The sequence below is a fragment of the Poecilia reticulata genome, linkage group LG2, assembly GCF_000633615.1.
Source record: "Poecilia reticulata strain Guanapo linkage group LG2, Guppy_female_1.0+MT, whole genome shotgun sequence".
NCBI classification, from domain to species: domain Eukaryota; kingdom Metazoa; phylum Chordata; class Actinopteri; order Cyprinodontiformes; family Poeciliidae; genus Poecilia; species Poecilia reticulata.
The window spans coordinates 33,683,712-33,707,308 of NC_024332.1; the positions used below are offsets into that span (position 1 = coordinate 33,683,712).

The 23,597-nt window shown below is 39.0% G+C and overlaps 1 protein-coding gene across 3 annotated transcripts in view; it reads right to left on the minus strand.

Moving 5' to 3' along the window:
- map3k13 (mitogen-activated protein kinase kinase kinase 13) overlaps positions 1 to 23,597 on the minus strand; it is a 43,109-nt gene that overhangs the window by 13,484 nt on the left and 6,028 nt on the right. Inside the window, exons 1-2 of one of the 3 annotated variants that reach the window (XM_008403938.2) lie at positions 13,261 to 16,120; positions 9,180 to 9,258 (exon numbers count right to left, since the gene is read on the minus strand). The gene's annotated coding sequence lies outside the window, so the exon portion shown is untranslated. Of the gene's footprint in view, positions 1 to 7,856; positions 8,210 to 9,179; positions 9,259 to 13,260; positions 16,121 to 23,597 lie in introns of those variants that run through there. The other 2 variants (XM_008403937.2, XM_008403939.2) reach the window with 2 other exon arrangements.

The window sequence follows — 23,597 nt, forward strand, 5'->3', positions numbered from 1 at the left end:
CGAAGCCCTTTAAAGTGAAACTGTATTTTCCATTAAATGAGCCCAAGAGAGAGTAAGACATCCAGTAGATAACAGGAAGTCTGAACAGAGAACAGCAAAGTTATTTTTTAAAATCCTTTTTAGCTTCCAACCTCTGTCTCTCCTGGAACATTTTATGTTTTGGAAATTTTAGCATCTGTTAGAAAAAAAAAATCTTTATTGATCCCAGAGGGAAATGACATAAGATAAATAAGGTAGTTCGGGTAGCCAATCCTGTAGAGGACACTGTTGGTGCAATACTACCAGTGATACTATTAATATAAGATGCTAAAAACAATTTTTAAAAATGAGTTTAATAGCTCCTGATATTCCACACACATTTTATGACAATATYAATTATTAAAAACGAATCATTATTAACAATTTATGTCAGGAAGACCAGACAAAAACATGACTTAATACTGTTCTAATATCTTATACAGCAGATCTCCAAGAATTGATTCAAACCAATAATAGCAGCTCAACAACTGACCACAAAATTTTGATCAATACATTTTTAAAAGGACTTAAAATAGACAAGGTAAAGCTCATCCATTAAATGATGCTGGTTTTTAAACCTCTGCTAATTTTTTCTATTTTGCTTTCAACAACCAGACTTTAAATGGTTTTAATCAACTGCTATTAAAAACTTTCTAAAGGTCTAAAGAAATAGTTGAAAAGACATTGAGAAAACCTAAATAACCAATAACTAAGTCTATTTTAGGGACGGACTCTGGTGCTGCAAGGTTGGAGACCTTGTCCTGGGGGCCTGGATAATACCCGTGTTAAACGGACGGCGGAGTCCGGCGACGACAGGCGCTTAAATTCGGTAACAAAAGTGTGTTTTTATCTTTTTTTTAAAATCTCTTTCTCTTTCTTACTGTTTATTCAATGTCACATGCTGTTTTTATTTTGTTTTTTAATTATGTAAAGCACCTTGAAATGCATTGCTGCTGAAATGTGCTATACAAATAACATTTGATTGATTGATTTTAAAGGAACCCATGAAATACTGACTGCTGGAGGCAAAATATTAACTAATGAACATCAACAAAAGATTTCTGCCCAGCACTGTAGCTGCTGTTTGCATGTTTGTGCAAATCCATGTACTATATCTCTGTGTATCCACTGGGGGTAACCTGAGCGCTGTGAGAGTGTGGCAGCTGCCAGCAGCTCATCTATAATGCAGGCGTTTGCCTAAGCACGCTGCTGAGAGTGCAGGGGAAGGAGAGAACGCTCTCTCAGGTATCCAATAAATCCCTCCCTTCCAAAGCAGAGACAAGCGAGCCGTGCGAGTCGAGGGCCGGCGGTGTAATTCCACCTCGCAGACAATTCTCAGAGCTGGCCTTCTGACGCTGACCCTGAATGCCGGGCAGCGGCATAAAGACATACTGCAACCTCTGTAGCTGAACTGAAACTCTACAATTATCCCGGCTGATTAATGACCACAGAGCGCAGGTGCCTTCCAACCTTTTATGTTTGTTTCCTGACACCAGGAGGAGGAAAGAAACCTCTCGCTCCCGTTCATCAATCTCTAATGGAAGATCTCTGAGCCTGATGGAGAGCAGACAGACGGTTTCGTTTACGTAGTCATTTATTTACAGGACTTTCCAAAAGACTTTGTGACTGAGAACAAGGACACATCAGCTGCCCCTCTGATGATTAAAAAAAAGAGAGTTTTAAAAAAAGATGGATATTGGTTCAGAGGAGGACACAATGCACATCCTAAGCAGGATGAATATTATAGAGAATGAGCCGGATGGGGAGGGGCAGAGGGGGGGAGAAATTATCAGGAGCTGATCCTTTAATCCCCCCACAGGGCTGCAGCTTGAACAAACACACATCCAGATATATTTTAGTTATTATTTATATAAATTTTTTTCCCCCCATTAACTCCCTCCTTCATGGTGGGCATATTTTTAATTAGAGATACACTTAACTCAAGGGAGCAGAAGTTATTGTATCCCTCATTATGCATGTGTGTGTGTAGAACATTTGGTGATTGTGCAGGGGAGGGGATCAGGTTGACACACACATGCCCTGGGTGTGTCTGGCAAGATCCAATAATCCCACTACTCCCAGCAACTCACCAGGGAAGGCAGTTTGTGTTTTTGCAGCAAACGCCTGCGTGTCTGTTGTATCTTTACAAACAGCAGCTGAAACGGCCGGCAAGTATCAACACAAGAGTGGAGACTCTTCGCATCAACAGATGTAACGTTTGTCCTGGTACCCGAGCGGGCAGCAGCCGTCTCATCTGCGTCCCGGTCCTCATTAACAGGAGCCCTGCTGGGAGCCACCCAGGGGGAGAACCTCCTTTCAGGTGACAGCTGCGCCTCCGACAAAGAACCAATTTAGCCTCCCCTCCCACCTCATCATTCACGCGTTACCATGTCGACACTGCATCCATCCCGGCCCAATGCTGGCAGTCACGCTCGATCCCATTCAGCACTCTGGTTTGAAGAGGCTGAAGGCCACATTCATGAAGTCGACAAAACACAGAGTAGAGAAAAATTTGGCTTGAAAAACAGCAATGTGGCCTCTCGAGCGAAAAATGCAGCATTTGTTTGGGATTCATCTGCTTTATTGGACTTTAAAAAACAAAAGCAAAATGTACAATGTCAGTGTGTTTTGATATTAAGCAGTCACAACTCCAACTATTAACATCTTCTGAATTTTTTTTGAATATTCTACAATGTTTTACAAACACAGCTTTCGATATATTTTATTAGGGTTTAGATAGACCAATATAAAGAGTAACTGTAAAGAATGGAAGAGTACAGTTTCAACAAAAATCTAGGAAGCGTGGATCAAATTCATATTCAGGGTTGTTTAGTCTAGTTTCCTTCATCTACAATGCAGTGCCGTTAGAGTATGGGTGAGTGATAACGAGTTAGAAATTTATTGCAATATTTTGTGGTACTATTATGATAATTTTATTTATTATTTATTAACATTATTATTATTATTATTATTATTATTATTATTATTATTATTATTATTATTAATAATAATAATAATAAACAACTTATTACTTCTTTTAAAGGTAACTGTATGACTGTGAGTTCCTGGCACAGCATCCATAGTGTCACAAATACAAATGCTATTTTTGGAAAACATTTCCTTTTGAAATAGTCTTTTTCAGGACGCTACTTAAAGAATTATGACTTATATCACTAAACTGCAAACAAGAACTGCATTTAATCATATTTTCAAACGTACTAATATTTCTTGATGCTCTTGTGGAATAAAAAGTGGAGAGATTAGTAACTACTGCCAGTTTTGTTTCTATTTAACACCTCTAACTGAAATTTATTGAGACAATGATCAATCAAAATTCTTATCGTGATAAGAGGTTTTTCATGATAAACGATATGCCCATCCCTACTCCAGAGGTCACCTAATTACCGAACAGGTTGCACCTGAACTGACAGGCTGAGCAATGAGAGCATTTATTAGAGAAGCAACACAATCACAGCAGGAAGAAGGTTTAGTGGTTTGTTGCTGCATAGTGTCTCTTTGGTACTACCTGTGACAATACATTATTTAAAAAAAACAGTTTCTATCTCATTCTTAAGGGGAAAAAAACTGTCACTGCCACAGCACCGATTGGTTGCGAGAGTTTTAGAGCAAAGGGTCCTCTGGTGGTCAAACAAAGACTTAGAAAATAAAGATGAGATCAGTTGGCTGAGGCCCAGAAATCACCCACCTAACACATCACGACAGAAAATAATGAAAAGAAACAGAGCGCTACAACCCTGACTCTGGAGGAGCTGGACAGATGCACAGCTCAGGTGGGTAAATCTAATCAATATCACAACTGTTTGCTGCAAACTCCACATGTCTGGGTTTGTGCAGCAGTGGCGAGAAGTAAGCTACTGTGGAACGAAAGCCATAAGAAGTACAATTTGAAGTTTGACACAAGGGATGTAGGGGAAGACCACATGTTCTGGTCACATGAGACCAGAGCTGAAATGGACAGGGTGAGATCAAACAAATTCATCAGCTATCTAGCAAAGAAGAATAACCAAGTCACAGACATGTAGAGTCCTTTTCCCAACATCTGAAGCTTATTTCTGGGACAAATACTTGCACCGCAAAGTTCGTGTCCCGTTTGGGCTCCTCTCCTGAAACAGATGGTGAGAGCTGTGCTGGTCTCCACCGAGCATGTGACAGTCTGCTTTTCTCGGTCATAGTTGAAGAGGTGAACTCTGATATCTGTACTTGTTTCCCCACACTATGGACTGTTCAAGGTCTCTGTTCAGCGTGTGAGTAAACAGAGTTATAAAACTCAGTCAACAAACACGAAACTCACAGATGTAAGTCATTGTTCAAGCAGACAAATCTAGTAGATAATTAGAAGTTTATGTGTGAATAAATCAGCGTTGCCATCTCTAGCCTCACCAAACTGTATGAGGGTGAGAGGAATAATCTGCTGGTATGGGAACAGCAAATTATTTTTCACAATCTCTCTCAGCTGACATTTTCCTATAATCCTTCTTCCCTCAAATTCTGATGCTCGGCACAATGACCCTCACCTGTTTAGCTGCAGGTTAAGGGTTAGACTGGGGATCAAACAGAAACACAGTCAATGCTTTGGCTTGAACCCGAGGGAAAAGACCAGGTGGTGATGGTGTGTACAAGTTTGATTTTTGCGTTTCTGGGCAAACATGAAGAGCAGACACATCAGATGGGAGTTAAACAAGCCACGTTCTCTATCCTCATCGATCCTACATCATGTTCTGGAGGAATCCTCCAAATGTCTGACACAGAGAGGCTGTGAATCATTAGCACTCCAAACACACACAAGATCGGTGCCTCAAATAGCCTCAGCTGGTACCAGCCAGAACTGGAGAAAATAAATAACTGGAGAAAACACACGTCAGCTTCATTCTCCAGGCTCTTAGCGAGGCACATCAGCCAGAACACTCAAATACCCATAGGGTAAAATGGGCAACTACAGAGGAGGTAGAAGGGGTTTTCACAGTATACATCATTCAGTACACAAAGAATGCTTTCTTAGTAATTAAATTCAAAATGTACAAAAGCACACATCAGATTTCAATCATTCATTACTTCTCAAGCAAAGATTAAGCCAAAATATAAAAAAGTTTAAGGCAAAACAAAAAAAATAACCCTGTATACTTTGTAAAATTAGGACTGTCTCAGTCTTTCACATTTAGAAGAAATCTGAATGAACCGTTGCAATGCTAATGTTTTATAATCAGCTGCTCTGTTGAGTTTAGGATCATTGTTCTGGTGCTGACCCAGTTTTAACTAAGGACACTTTGCCAACATGTTGGCAATCACATGAGTTCATGATCGATTAAATGAGCACAAGGTGTCCTGGTCCTGTGGCTGGAAAACAAATCCAAATCATCACCCCACCTCCACCGTGCTTCATATTCTGTTTGCATTGATGTTTGTTAGGCTTTCTCCTTGAGATGCTGCTGTGCCGTAGGTTTTTTATTTTAAGTTTCTCTGATCACTACTCGCTCTGACATTGGGATGAATTTGCTGAGACATTGAATCTTGGAGGGATCGGTAGCCATCAGAAATGCTTTCTACTTGTTAAAAATATTTATCTCTGCAGAATGATGAACATCAAATGCTAAGAAAGGTTACTAGATTTATTAATGGTGGAAATTGTTTCTCTACAATYTCTATTGATTCTGACCGTGCTGATAACCTGCATGTAGTTTTCTCCAAACATCAGTACTCTGGTGTCTTAAAGGACATTGTTTTAGAAAGTCTCATTCAAGCCCAACTCTTTTTGCAATATTATCTTGATAGAAAAACGACAATTAGCAGGTGAGGCATCCAGCCAATCAGAACTTGTTTAGCCTTTTTCCAACTTGTTCTGTTAAGAACATTAACTTGCTAGCTAAGTTAATGAGCTGTAGCTCTTCATTTATGAAAGTGTGTTGAGCATTTCTAGTGTTTGACATTGGGATAAATTTGCTGGAGCATCCATTCTTTGGCAGATTGCTTTAACTACATTCTGAAAAAATTGTTAGAGATCAGAACCAAAACCGCATTCAGTTTTTATGCTCCTCTTATCTGGAACAGACTGTCAGTAAGCAGGCTATAAACACATTTGTTTCGAGTTGCCATCTATTAACAATAACTGGAAAATCATTAGTTTTAATTTGGATTGCAAATTTTCATTACTTCTCTTTATTTTGCCGCTGCAAAGCAATGAGGTTTCTTGTTTATTGTTTTATGTTTTTATCAGGTAAAGCATCTTGAATTACCTTGCTTCTGAAATGTGCTGTACAAATAAACTTAATTTGACTAGAAAATGGAATATGGAATGAAGTGGAAATACAAACATCATCTTCTAATTTATTTTCTCATACTTATCCGGACTGGAAAAATGCTGATACAACAAGTTTGCAATCAACTTTTCGGGTCAAGCAGCAGTTTTATTCCCGGTAGCTAATGACAAAAATAAGCTCTCTGTAATCGGATTCCATCATACAGACGCTTTCATACAGAATTCATTAGAGACAATAAGAAATCAAGGCCAAAGAGGCGATGGTGGAAAGGATAAGTCAGAAGAAAAGCAGAATGCAAGAGGAAGACGAAAACAGAAAAACATGAATGAAAAATCTGACTAGTTTTCTGCAGCTACTAAGGCCGACAGCGGCACGATACTGTACCGACCGAGCTCTAATGGGAAAGCCTCCCAGAGCGACAACAAAGGGCACAAGAGGAGTCGGCTCCATGTGAACTAGGCCCGTCTGCCCTGCACGACCAGGAGAGAATAGCACGCTCACACACGCACGCACGCACGCACGCACGCACGCACGCACGCACGCAAAACACTGCAACACCAGAGCAGCTGCTGCCACAACAACTCCCCTTGTGCTCTTTTAATTGGACGGTCTGCCTGGCCCGCTAACAACAAGGACAGAGACAGACAAACATGCATATTGCAGGAGACTGGCTGTGACTGACACCATTTTTTTTTTTTTCAAATGGATGCAATATGGAAAGCCACAAAGCTAAAGAGCAGAGAAATGGGTCATGTGAGTCCAGTGGGACCAGCAGGAAATCTGGAAATCAATATACATTAGCGCTCTTAGTGGTTCCCAGCTTTCTATGATCCCTGATCAGCCTTAAACATGTATGTTATTCTAAAATGCAAAGCAGCTGAAGTCAAACTGCATAGATAGGATTCTGGCCACATTTTTTTTTTAAATGAACGAATGGATCTGCTCCACCCCCTCCTCTTTCTCTCCTCTAAAGCCAAACCGCTGGCTATTCATCCTCCACAGTTATATAAACATGCTTAGTAGCAGAGGACAGAGGTAGGCACTCTGAGCTTTCCAGCTGCCAACTAAATTAAGAGATTGGTGAAGATGCAAACAGGGGGAGGCAAGTCAAAGATGAAAAGAAAAAAGAAAAAGCAGGCAAAGTGGGTCAATTTGGGTTAAACAAGACATTCTTGATAATACTAGTACCAGAAAATCTGGGGAAAATCTGGTGCCATGAATGAAAAAACAAAGGTGAGGTGGGGGGGGGAGGTGAGTGTCGCTTTAACCTACATCACCTGTCCTTCAGAGGGCATGAATAACACTGCATCAAAAAGCAGCAGCAGCGTCACTGCTGAGCCTAAAATAGATCATGCACGCACCGACGCACGACTGCTCAACACACTCCTGCAGCACCACTGCTGAACACACACTAAAAACCCGAGACATATGCAAAAAATCTCAAGTACACACAAGAAAACACTGCTTTTGTACGCATATTTGACAAAAGATAAACCCCAAATCATTGAAAAGAAGGAGAAGCAGCTCCACATTACAGAGACGCGGCAATAGAAGGTTACTCACCGGAGACACGGCTCTGATTCATGGTCCCGTCTCCGCTCTGAGGCAGGGACGGAGGACGGTTAGAAACCCCCGGAGAGGACGGCTGAAGACGACGAAGACACGAGGGAGAAATGGCCAGAAAGGGACAGAGGGGAAAACAGACAGGCATCCCTGTGACTCGCGCAGCACCTGGGCTGTGAGTGGGTGGGCGGTGTGAACCGTCTCGGTGTCGCTGAGGACCTGCTCACGTCACGCTTTTCATGAATGGAGGTGTCTGACGCAGCAGAGGACGCGGCTCGGAGAGGAGGAGGGATGAAGCGGGGATTCGTGGGCGGAGCAAAGAGGGATGAAATGAAAACAGAGGCGAGGAGACGGAGGAGGATGCGGCGGGGAGGAGGTGGGTCGGGCGTATTTCAAAGCAGCACCAGCTGGAAACAGCAGGTTGGGCTGCGGTGGTGCCTCTGTAAGTAGGGCAAACCGTTTCTTCTCAAAAGAAAATCCGTTTGGGCCAAAATCGGTAATCACTTTTTTTGCGAAAGCCGACTCTGACCTACGGCTGCGGGTTGCACGATGCAAAATGAAACATCAGAGTGTGCAGTCTGTCAAAACAATACATCTCGTTTCACAGTCACGTGTGGCTGAAGCATAAAAATACCCTCTGTAGCTCTGAGAGATGAATAAGGCAGCAACACATTGTCTTTATTCTCAGTGAGGTGGAGAGAAATTTTTTTGTGTGCATAAAGCCAAAAGATAAATGTTATGTTTTAGTAATCTGAGACCACAGAGAGAATATCAGCTGTAAAACAAGATCAATAAAGTTAGATAAAAGATCTTCAGTAAAAAATTTGAAAATTTTTATGTAGATAGAAGCAAGATAAGGGCTGCTAAGATTTAGACCAATTCAGAATGGACTTTATCTGAAAGATTTCAAAAGGTCTGTAGTTTTAGGTTAACGTAAAAATAAAATAAAGCATTTTATACAAATGCTATTTTATGAAAGATTAAAACGTTGCTGTTTGCATTTCTACATTTCTATTAATAAGAAAACAAATCTTTAGAAATCTAAAGTTGCTGACATGTTAGTCCAGTTGGCAATAAAATGTTCTTATTTTAGGGTTTAAGAGGGCTTATTGCAAATATTATTTCAACTTTGAAAGACTGCAAAGAAAGAAGAAAGAAATCTAAAGGTCATAATATCAAAATCAGATGAATTCCTCTCAAAAGGTCACATCTCTGGTTTTCTTCTCCAATGTCAACACATTCTCTCCAGATGAACTTTATTAACATCCACTGCCAGCTTCTTATCTCCCTGTGTGTCTGAAGGTGTGTGCAGTGTGTACTGACCTGTCAGGTGATTCATGAGCATCTCAGAGATCTGCACAGTGGGATCCGGTCTCGGGCTCGACTCCTTCTGACTGCTTACCTGCGAGCAAACACAAAGAACGGAGCTCATAAAGCGATGGGTTAAATTTAGCTAGAAGTAAGAGCTAAGAGGGAGTGCCCAAGACAAAAGGAAGTGGTAGAGATTATAAACTAGCTGACTGAGAGCGTGAGAGGAACAGATGCTCCCCCTGGAGCTCCTGTTTCAGGCCCTAGTCCTCATGGGAGGGGAGCGGCGGGGTGGGGCAGCAGGAATGTAATAATGCACGGAGCGTTACGGGGGTGTTGGGATCTGGGAGCACCATTGTCCGGGGTCGATCCTCGGGCCACGCCCCACCGGGAGGGAGACCCTGCCAGAGGAGGAGGGTGCGTATCCCGGGGCGGCGTGCTGGCTGAAGCGTCCAAAGAGACAAGAAAAGGCATGAAATGGCCATCAAAAGGGTCACAGTGCAGATGGCCGTGGACGTAGAATGTTTGGAGTCATCACTTTAGATATCTTAAAATTTAATTTACCGTATTTTCCGCACTATAAGGCGCACCTAAAAACCTTCAATTTCCTCAAAAGTCGACAGTGCGCCTTATAATCCGGTGCACCTTATATATGGACCGATATTGAGCCATAACAGGTCTAGCAACTACGGTAAGCAGCCGCCGACTTCATTTTCCCCAGTAGAAGAAGAAGTGGGATAGTTATCAGAACGCTGGTTTGTTAATAAAGTTTGATAATACATTTAAAGCCAGGGGGTGGGGAAGGAGCGGGGGAAGAGAGACAGAGACTGCGGCGGCAGCGTGTCGGTTGGTCTGTGTTACCCAGAAAGCAGTTGGGCACAATATCRCAACACCAACACCGTGAGTGAAACAWTGACTGGGGCAGCCTACTATATAAAGTACTCGGGGGACCACTTCTTTACAAATGTGGATGTGTAATAATAGAGTACAGACCAAATTGGCAACCCAAACTGGAGGGTCTATTCTATGCGCTTTCTAATCCTTATAGTGCGGAAAACACGGTATTAAATGCGTATTTAAAGCCATTTTTGAGAAAGTACAAAGGACGGTGGAAGAAGCTCCCTGCATACATAAAGTACAGCAGGGTATTTCCCAAAAAAAATGAGCTCTGATTAAATATTGACAAAGTGAGGAAGAAGTTCTCGGCATGCATGCAGGAGAGAAATTTTAATATCTGATCTGTTTGCACAGTTGAGCCCAGCTCTGAAGCCGAGACTCCGAAGTCCAGCTGATCATAAAAGCTGCATGTCAACGTGGGGAAAAACAAACAATAAACTACACCAAAATACAGAAACCATCACCATAGATTAAATAAAACATTTCTAAAGCAAGTGATAACAATAGAAAAATTCCAGATGCTTCTATAAATCTCAAGACAAATTCAAAAAACTCTAAAAAATAATTTAAAAAAATAAGGAATTTTCACAATATGTGTTTCACTTAAGAAATTTACATAATGATAAAAGGGCAGTCTTTGGTAGGTTGGTTTTACAACTTACATAAAAAATGTAACTACAAAGTAGGTCTGAATCATTTTCCACCCATTGTTCTTATGGTGTTTTTTTAAGCTAAAAGTTTCATAACCTCAAAAATGTTCTCCAGTTTTGTTCCTGCAAACTGTAGAAAAAAAAGTGATCAGAACTATCCGTCTTCTGCATGCAGCTCCTTTTTGGGCTGTGACTGCTCACTGCAGGTCAGATGGCTGAAAAAAGCCAACTATATTTCCCTCATTCACAAATAACAAAACAAAAACAACAATCGGGACAAATTAAGCAGCTAAAAAAAATAAATCAGCTTTTTATACCTGTGTTATTCTGCAAAATAAGCCTTCAAACCAACTGGTGTTTATTCATTCATTATGTAGATATTTGACTGTAATAATCAATATTTTATTACATTTTTTGCAGCAGTATGAACAATTCTTGCCTTTTTGCCTGAAATAAAAACAATAAAATCATATTGCACATTTTTGCCTCGATTTTTTGTGTAAGTGTTGTGATACTGTGAGATTTTAACTCAAGGTTATCCTTCTGTGAGAATCTCATACAATCACATGTTTGCTACAAAAATATAAAAACAAGACTTTGCTTTCAGAGAATCCTTCCCATAAAAAAATTGATACCTTAAATCTCAAACATTTCCACAAATACAATAAAAAGCAAAAAGATTGGCAGGAAACAAACAAAATGATTGTTTAAAGCCACAACTTTAAACCTATTAAGTTAGCGTGACACCAAGCAAAGCTCTGCTGAAACTGTATTTTTGTGTTTCTCATTGTGACACATAACCACCTCCAAAGCATTGTAGCAAACCACGTGCAATCCCCCCCACACCACAGTCCCTCCCCGCCCCACTCACTGATGATAAAATCCTTCACAATGAGACAATGCGCGTCGACATGCCAAACAAACTGCTTAGGAACGGCTCGGGGAAGATGACAAAGAGCCGTTGAGTTGGCCTCTGAACGCCGAGCCGCTCAGGCTTCTCTGCTGTTTCAAGGCTGGAGTGAGTGACTGTATGAGGGGGCGAACGCTTTTCACAGTTTTAATGTAGCAGATGGTGAGTGTACGTGCATGTTTGAAATGGTGAGCGAAAGCTGAATTCAAACACATAAAAAAAAAAAAGAAATCCCTCAAAACTTAATAAACTGAGACAATTGTACATCTATTATGATTACAATTAAAAGTTTTAATCCAGTTTTAGTAGAAATAACAAGCTTTTCTCTTTTTTTTCCTGGAGCAAGATAAGCAGCTTTCTTTGCTTTCACTTTCATCACAGCCTCTTCCAGGCTCTCACTGCAGGATGTTCCCGAGGAATATTTAGAAAACAGAAAAAATGCTAATTTCTGTACAACATACTGAAATAATTACAGCACAGATAATTACACTCAGGACTATTCCTATTAACCTACATGTAATATTTGCATAGTATGCACTATTTACATGCCTGACGATTTTATTATTACAAAAAAGTCTATCTAATTGTATTTCTTCTTGATTACTTGAATGACATGTTTTCTTGCATTTCCAATTTTTAAGTTTTGTTAAGAGAAATGGGAATCAGAGTCAGGTCATATTATGACCATGGGGAAATATGATGTCAACAAATACTAAAATGTTTCTGAATACTGTCATGAATTTAAAAAAGCAAAGTATAAAATAAAAATAAAAGTAAATGAATTGCCTTTATTTCCAAGTAATTGATGGAGACGTCAACAAATGTGGAATTAGTGATTTTGGCACAAATTTATTTCCACTCCTGAATGAATGCAATCGAAAGTTAAACGAAAGTAAAGCATAAAGTATCGAAAGTATACTTTATGCGTTATATTTTTTTAACTAACACTGAATGAACTTCTTGTCATTCTTAAAATGTTATTACTACTTTAAATAAAAATAAACATGATTAGATCACAAGATTACTTTAAACCTAAATCTGTCAGGGATATGAATAATTTTGGGCTTAAGAGTATACGACCAGTTCAACTTCAGAAAGGGAGAAATTATTGGTGAGAGTCAAGTCACCAATAATCATATGCACTCAATGAAGTTATTCAAATCCATAACTTTTTATTTTATAGAAATATTAAATTTTAAACCGTATTTATGTTGAAAATGAGGAAAAATATCAGTAAAAAAGGTAAAAAGGAAAATTAACACAGGTGGACATGAAACAAGACAGCAACATTACAGACTAGAAATTTTAAAAGTTAATTTGATTCTTTTTTGGATTAAAATGTTCAGAATTTTATTATTTTATTTCTCACAACAATTATTAAGTTTTTTATTTAATTACTGGAAATACCCTGCCCATTCTGAACTACTGAAATGCACAATTTATAGCATTTGCGTCTACTGGTAAAGTTTAAATGAAGAACAGCACAAAAGCAAAATACAAAAATATTGTTGCAGGAAATATTCAAAACAGAAAAATCAAAACTGAAGTAATAAATAGCAGACATCAGCTATTTTTGCTTGTGCTGTTATTAAGTCAACACAAATCAACATTTCTAAAATAAGAAGGATCTCAAACATACCTTTTGAGGAATAATTCAGATCTTCATGGCTCAGCATGAGCAACAATAAAGGATCACAGCATGAGAAAGTAGGGGTGGGGTAACAGATTACATAATAAAACACTTTGTTCCTCGATGTTTGGAAAGTTGTTTTATGCTCCGTGAGATAAACAGCGAGGTTTCTATGAAGATCTCCAAAACAAAAATCAAAAGAAGAATCTGAACTCTGTTTCTCAATCTGCCTCATTTCTCCGATTGCAAACGTTTCCTCCTYTGCCTCCAGCATCCGCGGCCCTAACGTGCAGCGCGGCCAGTCGGTGCTCCATGTGCCCCGGCTGCACAACCAATCGCAGCAGAGCTGTAAGCCACACKGACCGGGCTCCGTTATACACACTCATTACTATTTCACCGGCAGCGGAACAGCAGCATTGACAGCTCCTGTGTCCCCTTCATTAATAAGAGACAAAGCAGCATCGCACACAGAAGCTTTCAGCGGCTTACCTTTCCAATCTGCCAGCACAGGCGCAGGCGAGGGCCCAGATACAAACGCTGTGGCATACACACACGTCTATAATTACTGACTAATACACAATACTGCAAGGATTGTTAGCTACAAGCCTGCAATACAATGACCGGGTGTTTACTGATTATTTCAAGGTGAGTAATTTAGGACCTGAAATGCAATTATGGCTTTTAGATAGAGAAAAAAAAAAAACAATTACAGAGACGTCCAACAAAACATAGCCCAACAACAGTATATTGTTAAAAACCGTTATAACTTGAACCCTTTACTATATAATCTAATTACTACTAATAATAATCACTGGGATAAATATTGCTTATCTGTTTTGTCACATTATAACCACAAACTAATGGATTGCTTGGTGTTTTTATTTAATCAATCATCACAAAATAGCACATAGCGATRAAGGAGAAGAACAAATCATCATATTCGCCATAACAAGAGGCTGCCAACACCATGTATTATTACCACTGTTAGTACACTTAGTTTTCTACATGTAGTCCAATTCATGTAGGTGACAATTTTTTTATTTCTGCATGATTTGTTGTTTTYCCTTCTGTGGCTTGTGGTGAATTATAAACAAGACTTCTTATGGCTTTTTTCCCTCATCATTCTTCCATAAATTGCAAAACTAGTAGTTGCTGTGTCTCTAGATTTTCTTTTAGATTCTTCAGCAAAATTTTAAGTTTTAATCAGTGCTACACTATTTTAGCAACACACATTTGACCATGAAAATGTGAAATCTCTAACATTATCTCGACTGAACCTACTTTCCAAACCTTAAATGTTTATTTTTGTATTTCCAGTGAGTGTACTAAAGGCTTTAACATATTCGGAAGTTTGAACAGGGAGTTATGCTTTTCTGGAATATAACATGAAAAGTCACGAGTGACAAAACAAGTAAGAAATGTAAAGACATTTAGAAGGGCTGCTATCTACTATAAATCTCACATAATATTTCCGTGTCATGCTTTAGATATTCTAGGCTCTTTCTTCTCGTTGAAAGTTTTAAAAAAAAAACGTTTCTTTAAATAGCAGTAAATATAACAAAAATAAATACAAAAAAACTCTTTAAGTCCATAATGAAATATCATTTCTACAAAAGAAGAAAGCAAAGATCAGCTTACAATAAACACATATCATGATAATGTGTAAACTTTGTAAAAGTCAGTGTGACTTAATAAAAAAWTTTTTAATCTCCATTCATTGATTTTTTTTTCCCTTTTTTCTTGTTCTTTTTTCCTAAGTTTTTATTTTGCAGGCAGCCTCRTTTACTGGAATATCATTTAGACGCCTTTTCACTTAATCAAGTGTCACTATATTTTTAGGTTGATTGCTTTGATTAAAAATATAAAATCTGTCCTTATAAAAGCAAGAGGACTAATTTATGATATAATAAATACCAGTATGATTTGTTGCTTCTTGTATTCCCAGTCTGCACTGTAACTTAATAAGAGCACAAGCAAACATTGTTAACAGACAGAGGCTGCATATTTCTGTTTGTACAACCAATTTAATTAAGATAAATCCTTTTCGAGGGGCTAGTAATAAAGTGTATTATTGCAACTATCACTGCTCTCTCTGTTAGAATTTGAGTTAAAATCAACATTTCAAGGAGTTTCCCAGCTGATGTTCCCAGAAGATCAARTAATGTTCTGACRTCATGAGCAAACCTCATTGGCTACAATGTGAATTATTGTGCACGCAAACCCAGGTGATTGTTTGGTTTTACATAAACAAAGCAAGTTCTGCCCACAACAACTGCTGACGTTGACGGATAATACTTGAGAGATTACGGTGCTGAGCCCACCAACATCTCATCCACTGACCAATCTGCACTGAGGGGAAATTACATAATAACCGCTCCACAGCCCCTRCGGGATTCATCCAGCAGCACTACAACAATCCATATCCTCATTTCCTCTTTATGTTCAGGAGCAAACAGAAGAGGAACAGCAGGCACAAAGCGTGCTTCAACTACCCTTCCTCTCAAACGCRTGCACCTGCTAATCCTGAGCGTGAKTTAGCAGATTATGTGCAGATTCATAAAGCCGAGCACAGAGGCCACCCAAAGCTGTCCAGTCCTCTTCCTTTAAATAAATAAGAGAATAAGAAAGGTGTGGGGAATGTGAACATATGTACCCTTTGCACCTTGGAGTCGTGGTCATCATRACATTATATTAGTGGGACTGGGGAAGGATGGTGCTGAAGCACATGGACAAAGCAATAAACACAAATGCACAAAGACAAGGGAGGACTCCGGGGCAGAGWTACAAAGTACAGTATGAGCAGAGGTCACCAGGACATGTGCACCAGTTTCTCAGTCATGTGCTGCACATAAGAACATTTTATTCTGCTTTTATAACCTGGACAAAATCCGTTAGTGGTCTTCAGAAASTTTAACATCACTAGAAATAAAGTGGAATACCGAGGACCAGCCTATCTGTGCTTAAAACCACTCTCCATCTGTGAAGGGAACCTTACAGCAGCTGCACAGGAAAGAAATAATGACACAAGTGTCCACTCAGAGTTTTCCAAACCTCTCTGCTTTCAACACACAAACTTATCATAGCAGAGGCTAGCGGCTCCCACTGTCAGTCTGAATAAACAAACAGCACTAATGAGCCCATTAAACAAAGACAGGAAGACGAGACAAACAGCCTCAACAACTATCATAGGSTCATTGCTTGTTTTTTGTTTGATTCTAGAAACTTGCAGTGTTGGCAAAAAAGACAGGATGAAGGATGATGAGATAAAAACTAATAAGTTATAGCAGTTCAAAAAAGTTGATGATGATTGGTTGTACCCTCAAAAGCAGTAGAGATGACTAAGACTTTCCTTCTTCAGTAGTTTAAGGCCRGTTTCAACTTTGCTATTAAGGTATATTTGATTAGAAAGATATATAAAATAGGYAGTTCTAAGCATTTCTAAAGGGGGGTCTCAAATATTCACAGATTTAAGCWATTTGTGCTGGCTGCCCCCACATGGTCCATTGTAATATGATTTAAATAGAAGAAAAWAATTTCAAACAACCAAATTTGTCTTTCTTAAGGGAAAGAAAAGGTGTACCAGTGTTCTTTCAGCCAGCTGACAGTGTGCAGCAACATGTGGCGAAGAGGCATTGCTGAACTGAGAATCTCCTGCACTTCACCTAGCATCTCATTAAACATAAAAGATGTAAAATTATAATATTAATGTCATAGAATAGTGAATTAAATAGTGATAACACCTGAGTAAAGCTTCCTCGATGTTTGTACAGCAAATGTGAGAAAAAATGTACTACTTTTTATCTGTGTAAAATTTATCACAGTCCATCTGTCTGCAGGGTAACTGCTCCCCTAGAAGTATAACTTAAACATTTATAGAAAGAATAACGCAAAGGAATTATAGAAATCTACTTATTCTCARAATCTTAATAATAATAGTTCAATTTTGCATGGGCAGTACTTGCCCATGCTTAGTCCTAAATAGTCCTGACAACCATGGCTTCAGAGCACATACAGCAACACGATTGGCCAAGTTTACAATTTGAAGAGTCAGAAGTGGGATGCTGCTACAAAAATAAATAACAAAAATTTGCCATGCTCTTATCTGTAATTTAAGAAGCAATGAAATKTGTTCTCTTATGTGGAAATCAACCAGTGTATGAAACACTTAATATAAAGCTTTTAGATTTTTAAAAGAAATTAGACTATAACAAGCTCWATGTGGGCTTTAGGATTCCTTAGACCAAAAGTCGAAAACATGAAGGTGATCACTTTAAAAACATGTTTCATACGGACAGYCCGTGGAATCAAAACAAAACGTGTCTAATAACATTTTATGAATAATTAATAAATASTTATCTGCTCCTGCTGCAGTTTTTCTTSCCACATGGTGCAGCACCTTAATCGACTAATTATCCGAGCTACATCAGGCGACCATTACTCACACATACATAAGCACGCATTATGGCTGTGATCTATGAATAACAACATCCCTGCCGTTTACGTCCCCGTTCTAAAGGCGCACACGTCCGAGGTCAGGGCTACTCCAATCCAGCTTGTATGACTCTGGTTTTTGCTCCTCCACTCGTGTGTGTTAATTTGCTCCCCATGAGGCGCTTCAGGCTGTGGTAATTATAGAAGCCGACTAGCACAAATATCACGAGAGAAGAGTATATTTAAAACTGAGCGGCGCATGAAGACAGTATTTATGAACACAAAGAATACAACGAAGAAAAAAGGTCTTACGGTAAAGGCTTTTAAAGCTTYGTTTATGCAAAGTTAATCTAAGCTCATAGCCACAACTGTAATACCCCTTCCCAAATATAAAAGGATGTAGAGCTTAACCCAGTTCTTAACAAAATCCCAGTCCTCAAACAGGCTGACCAGCAAGCCTGTGTCCAGAACAATTTCTCTCCAAGCTAAAAGAGAAGACTATTCCAGAAAATAGACGATCTTTAATTCCCTGACCTCTCTGAGATGACATTACCGTCATTTACTGATCTGATAAAGATGTGAGGAGTGATGAGAGGAGCCGYCCCTGCATGGAGAGCTGAGGATGCGGATGGAGGCAGGGCCTGTGGAGCGGCTCAGACGAAGTCATTATCGAAATGTCAGTCAGCAGGAAGGAAAAGAGGAGACGGCCTGAGGGAAGCAGAGGAAGCGAGGAAGAGGACGAACTTACAAAAAAGGGGAAAGACTTTCGCTTCTATTCTTCAGTCCAGCTTTTGTCATTTGGTCATTTCCACTCACTGATTCTCCAAAGGCTGCAAGCGTCAAGAACACTCAGCACATCTGGGCTATTTATAACAGCTGTGAGGCCACAGTTTACCAGATATACCAACATAATGCCAGATTTTTAAAGATAAATTTAATTATTTCAACAGCAGTGTTTCTTTGAAGTGCAGTGATGCACTTTTAACTTTCATTTCGAACAGTGACAATATTGTGGTTAGGAAATTAGAGAAGCAGCCATGAGGTCAATGGTTAATCTGGAGAAGATGTGACTACAGATTACTGTACTCAGGGGGAAAAACCCTTACCGGCACAGTACTTTGCTGTGCAAGCCGAGAAGAATGCCAATGATGAAAGAAAAAAAAGACACATTTGAAAATTGTCAAGACCTTYGGAGGACAMRCAGCACCTGTGTAAAAGGTTCTTTGGCCAAATGAGACCAAATTTGTTATCTGGTTTAACCTGAAGCATACAGCCAGAGCGACGATGGAATAGAGTATATTGTCTAAGTCTAACAATGCTTTAGAGTGGGCCAATCAAAACTTTAGGCTAAAATTCAATTAAGAAATGGAGGCAAGGCTTGCGAAATATTCCTACAAGACACTTTCAATCCAATGTGAAGGAGCTTAAAGCACTTTGCAAGGAAGAACAGGCACAGATTTCAGTCTCCAGACATGCAAAGCCGTTAGATCTCCAGTTGTAATGCAGTAAAAGGTGTAAAAATTCAAGAAGGCTGAACACAACTGCCCACCCCATTTATCAGATTGTATTTGTAAAGAAAAAAAAACTGTTTTCCTTCAATGTGCAACTGTGTGTTGTTCACATAAAATCCTAATAAAATACAACAAAGTTTAGATGCTTTCAAAAAATGAAAGAATTTGAAGTAAAATAACATTATGTAAACACATGACATCCTAGAATCAAAGTAACAATGAATGAACCTGGCAAAAAAGAAGATAAAAAAATACAACCTTAAAGATTATCTTTAATCCAACCTTTTATTTGTTAATTACCAGTCATTTTAAATGTACCAAATCTCGTATTGAATCAACATGTCACACCCGCAGCTCAGATGACWGTCTAAACCAACTCGAGTTAAACTCGCACACCAGTGTTTTCAGTTAATCCTGCTTTAATCTCTTTAAATAAGAATCTGCAAATGAATAACCGATTTACGGTAACAGAGGCTCTCTGGTTTCCATTTGTAGTTCAAGCAGACCTGGCAGATTAGATTTCAGCGTGCTTGGGTTGCATGCAAATCCAAATGCATTCAGCGTATCCTAATTTTTACACATTGCAAGAAAAAACATCTATTTGCTTGGATATTGGCTTTTCAAACTTTACCATAAAAGCCCAAAACTATTGCCRCTGAGATTTGACCATGAAACTGATGGTTCACAGATTTCATAGGACCTTGTATGAGAATCCAGATTATCAAAGGAGGAATGAAGAAGGTTCAGACCCCTAACCATACACAATCAAAATAAATCTCTCTCATAAAAATCACAWCCAGCCACATAAAACACAGCCTGACGGAGCACGGCTACATAATGTGACCTAAAACGGGCCAGGCAACAATCCAAAACTTGGATTAAAGAGATSAGACCAGCTGCAAGGCTGCACTGCTCCTGCTGTTACACATGTCAATTACATTAATACAGCTTCCTGTCCGGATGCCAGCATCAGCACCGCACTGATGCTTCTGCTGACGCTCAGGACTCAACTGCTCAGATGTGCAGGTGTTCTCAAAATCAGCGCCATGTTGCTGCAGCAACAGCTCCATYCAAGGTGGCCGACTTATTCAAGATGACGGGATTTGGTCTTATCCTCTAAATAAAGGATAAAACCAAGGGGCATTCTATATTTTTCTCATTGTGATGTAATACCCTGAAAAGGCTGAGTATGAGTTAGTCCACCTAAAGATTGGATAAAAGAAGTCTGGAATGGAAACATAAATTTTCACGTTTTCACAAAGTCACAATCAAAATTTAGGTTTGAGCTGAGACCTGTCACAATGATGAATGAATGAACACCTACAGAACTCCTTCCGTTTTTTCTGGACTTACTAGGGGACTTCTTATAGTTTTCACATAATCCTATATGTTACATGACATTCCTRTAGAACACATAGAAAACTTGACAATTGTGGTAGTTTAAAGATTCAGATTTAAGTTGCAAAGAAATGGGACAAAATAATTATTCATACCAGCAGAAGCAAACAATAAAAATGCTGTTGATTATTTTCAGCATGGTCATCACACTTGGGACAGAGCTGGGTATTTCCAGCCATCGGAAGTYGTACCCAGTCTGAGACTGAGCCAAGATAAAGAAGTTTCCCTATTTATCACCACAAAGGAATGTGCCTCTGTGTGCAGCAGTGCAACTCTGACAAGGAAGCATTATCAGATTTTGTGGTCACTGGTTAAATGTCTTCCCAGGACCAGCAGATCCTCCCAGTCCAACTATGAACTCCTGCTGCACTGTTGAACTTAAGCTACATAAGTACTTCACACTGCACATGTGCACTACCACTTATACATATTCAAACATTTATTAAGCATTTGTGAATTTTTTTTATCTCTATTGTTTGAGCTATTCGATTTCAGTCTGCTTTGTGTTACTCATGTGCCTTGAAATTTYCCTTTGAGGATAAATAAAAAGGAYATTTTWACTGAATTGAGTGGGGTAAAAGAAAAAAACAATTAACTGTGGCAGAATCAAACCAAAACATCCTTGACTACCGTATTTTCCGCACTATAAGGCGCACCTTCAATGAATGGTTTATTTTAAAACGTTTTTCATATATAAGGCACACTGCATTATAAGGCGCATAGAATAGACGCTTCAGTTTGGGTTGCCAATTTGTTCTGTACTCTATTATTACACATCCACATTTGTAAAAAAAAAAGTGGTCCCCGAGTACTTTATATAGTAGGCTGCCCCAGTCGTTGTTTCACTCACGGTGTTGGTGTTGCGATATTGTGCCCAACTGCTTTCTGGGTAACACAGACCRACCGACACGCTGCCGCCACAGTCTGTCTCTCTTCCTCCGCCCCTTCCCCCCTGGCTATAAATGTATTATCAAACTTTATCAACAAACCAGCAGTCTGACAACTATCCCAGCATGCACCGCGAACTTCTTCTTCTACGGGGGAAAATGAAGTCGGCGGCTGCTTACCGTAGTTGCTAGACCTGTTGTGGCTCAATATTGGTCCATATATAAGGTGCACCGGATTATAAGGCGCACTGTCGGCTTTTGCAATTTTAACTATTTTTTTCAATGTTGAAGCTTCAGCAAATGTTAAAATATTTGAAAAATAAAATTKAATGTGATTAAAGAGTGTCATTTAAAGGTACATCTGAGGAAATTAAAGGTTTTTAGTTGTGCCTTATAGTGCGGAAAATATGGTAATTAAAGTTGTAGCACAAACTCTTTATAAGCTGATTATATAATTATAACAGAGTCCATGTAATTGAATCCCAGGATAATTGCTGCTGCTCAGTGAAGTTTGTTAGAGAAAATTAGTGAACAAACAGCAACACGAAAAAAAAAAAAAGAGTGCAGCAGACAGGTGAAGTTTAAAGCCGGGCTAGGTTTTAAAACAGCATTCTAATCTGGGAATCTCTCAAATCATGTAGGTGACACAGCAATTTGAAGAAATAACCAGGAAGCTATCACAAATAAAAAAAAAAAAGAAATTGTTGTTAGCCTGTTTGTGTGTTGGAAAATSCTCCACAAACCACTGAATGTGTCATCCCCACACTAACATATGGTGGTGGCAGCATCATGCTTTGGGAATGCTTAATTGCTGGCCTATAACACAAAATTCAGACAAAATACCTTCCAGCTTGTGATTGTAACTAGGGGTACAATCACGTTTCCAAGATACAAGGCTGAAATCTTTTTTTTTTTTGGCGTATTGGCAATGATCATATCATTGATCATATATTGTTATATCAAGGAAAATAGGGTAGTAAGAAGACAGCTATGATTTATTATGACAACAAAGAACTGGAAATATYTGCAAGTCTTCAAAACATAGATTGATTGCTTCATTTTGCAGTTTTAACTATTTTTTTCAATGTTGAAGCTTCAGCAAATGTTAAAATATTTGAAAAATAAAATTTAATGTGATTAAAGAGTGTCATTTCAAGGTACATCTGCACCAGTTGATGTAATGCATTATACTGAAGCAGATTTGGTAAAGAGTAAGCTTTAGTTTTAGAGCAGCAGTGGTGCAGTGATAGATTAATTGCCAAGAAGGCTGTGATTATTTTCAAATTTAAACTTAATTAATGACATTTTAAAAACTCAATGTCAGGGCACCACAGACGATATTCCAAGACAACATGCCATGAATGACATGAGTGGTTGGCAGGCTCTACTAATCCACCTCATTTGCTTTTGCTTCAAATTTCTGCTCTCTAAATCATGATCTTTACGCATTGATGGTATTATACTTTAGATATTATTTGAGCTTCTGAGATGCTAAGCAGGTACTCCCAATTGTAAAAAAAAATAAAAATAAAAAACTTGTTGCCATGGTTACAATTCATAACAATTGTTCTAAAAGATAATAAAAAAATATTACAGCTACACTGTATCCAAAACCAGAGGCAATAATTATCCAAGCAAGAAAAAAATAAAGTCTACAAAAAGAAAAAAAAAATCTGAACTAACAATACACCACTACTCCTAAATAGATTTTTCTATGCAAAAGTTTCAACCAGCCTTATTGTAAATACCAGAAGTTTCAGTTTAATGTCTTGACAGAAGTAATAATAAAAAAAAACTATCACCTCAATTTTCTTGAGTTCAGGTGAAGCATAATTATTCCCAGTGTAGCTGATTGTGTTTGTGTAATTCAGACGTCATCTGTTTGCATGTCTCAGCTAAGAACACCTGAGAGGAACTGCTTTCCACTCCCCGTTAGCTGGGAGAGAGGCTGCATTTGGCTGATTGGTGTCTAGCGTGAACTGTGGCTGCACTGCATTTGTGAAGCACGTGGACACTTACTGGAAACTCAGCACGATGAGGGTGGAACACAATGCTGCCGACAGCACACACGCACGCACGCACGCACGCACGCACTCACACACACACACACACACACACA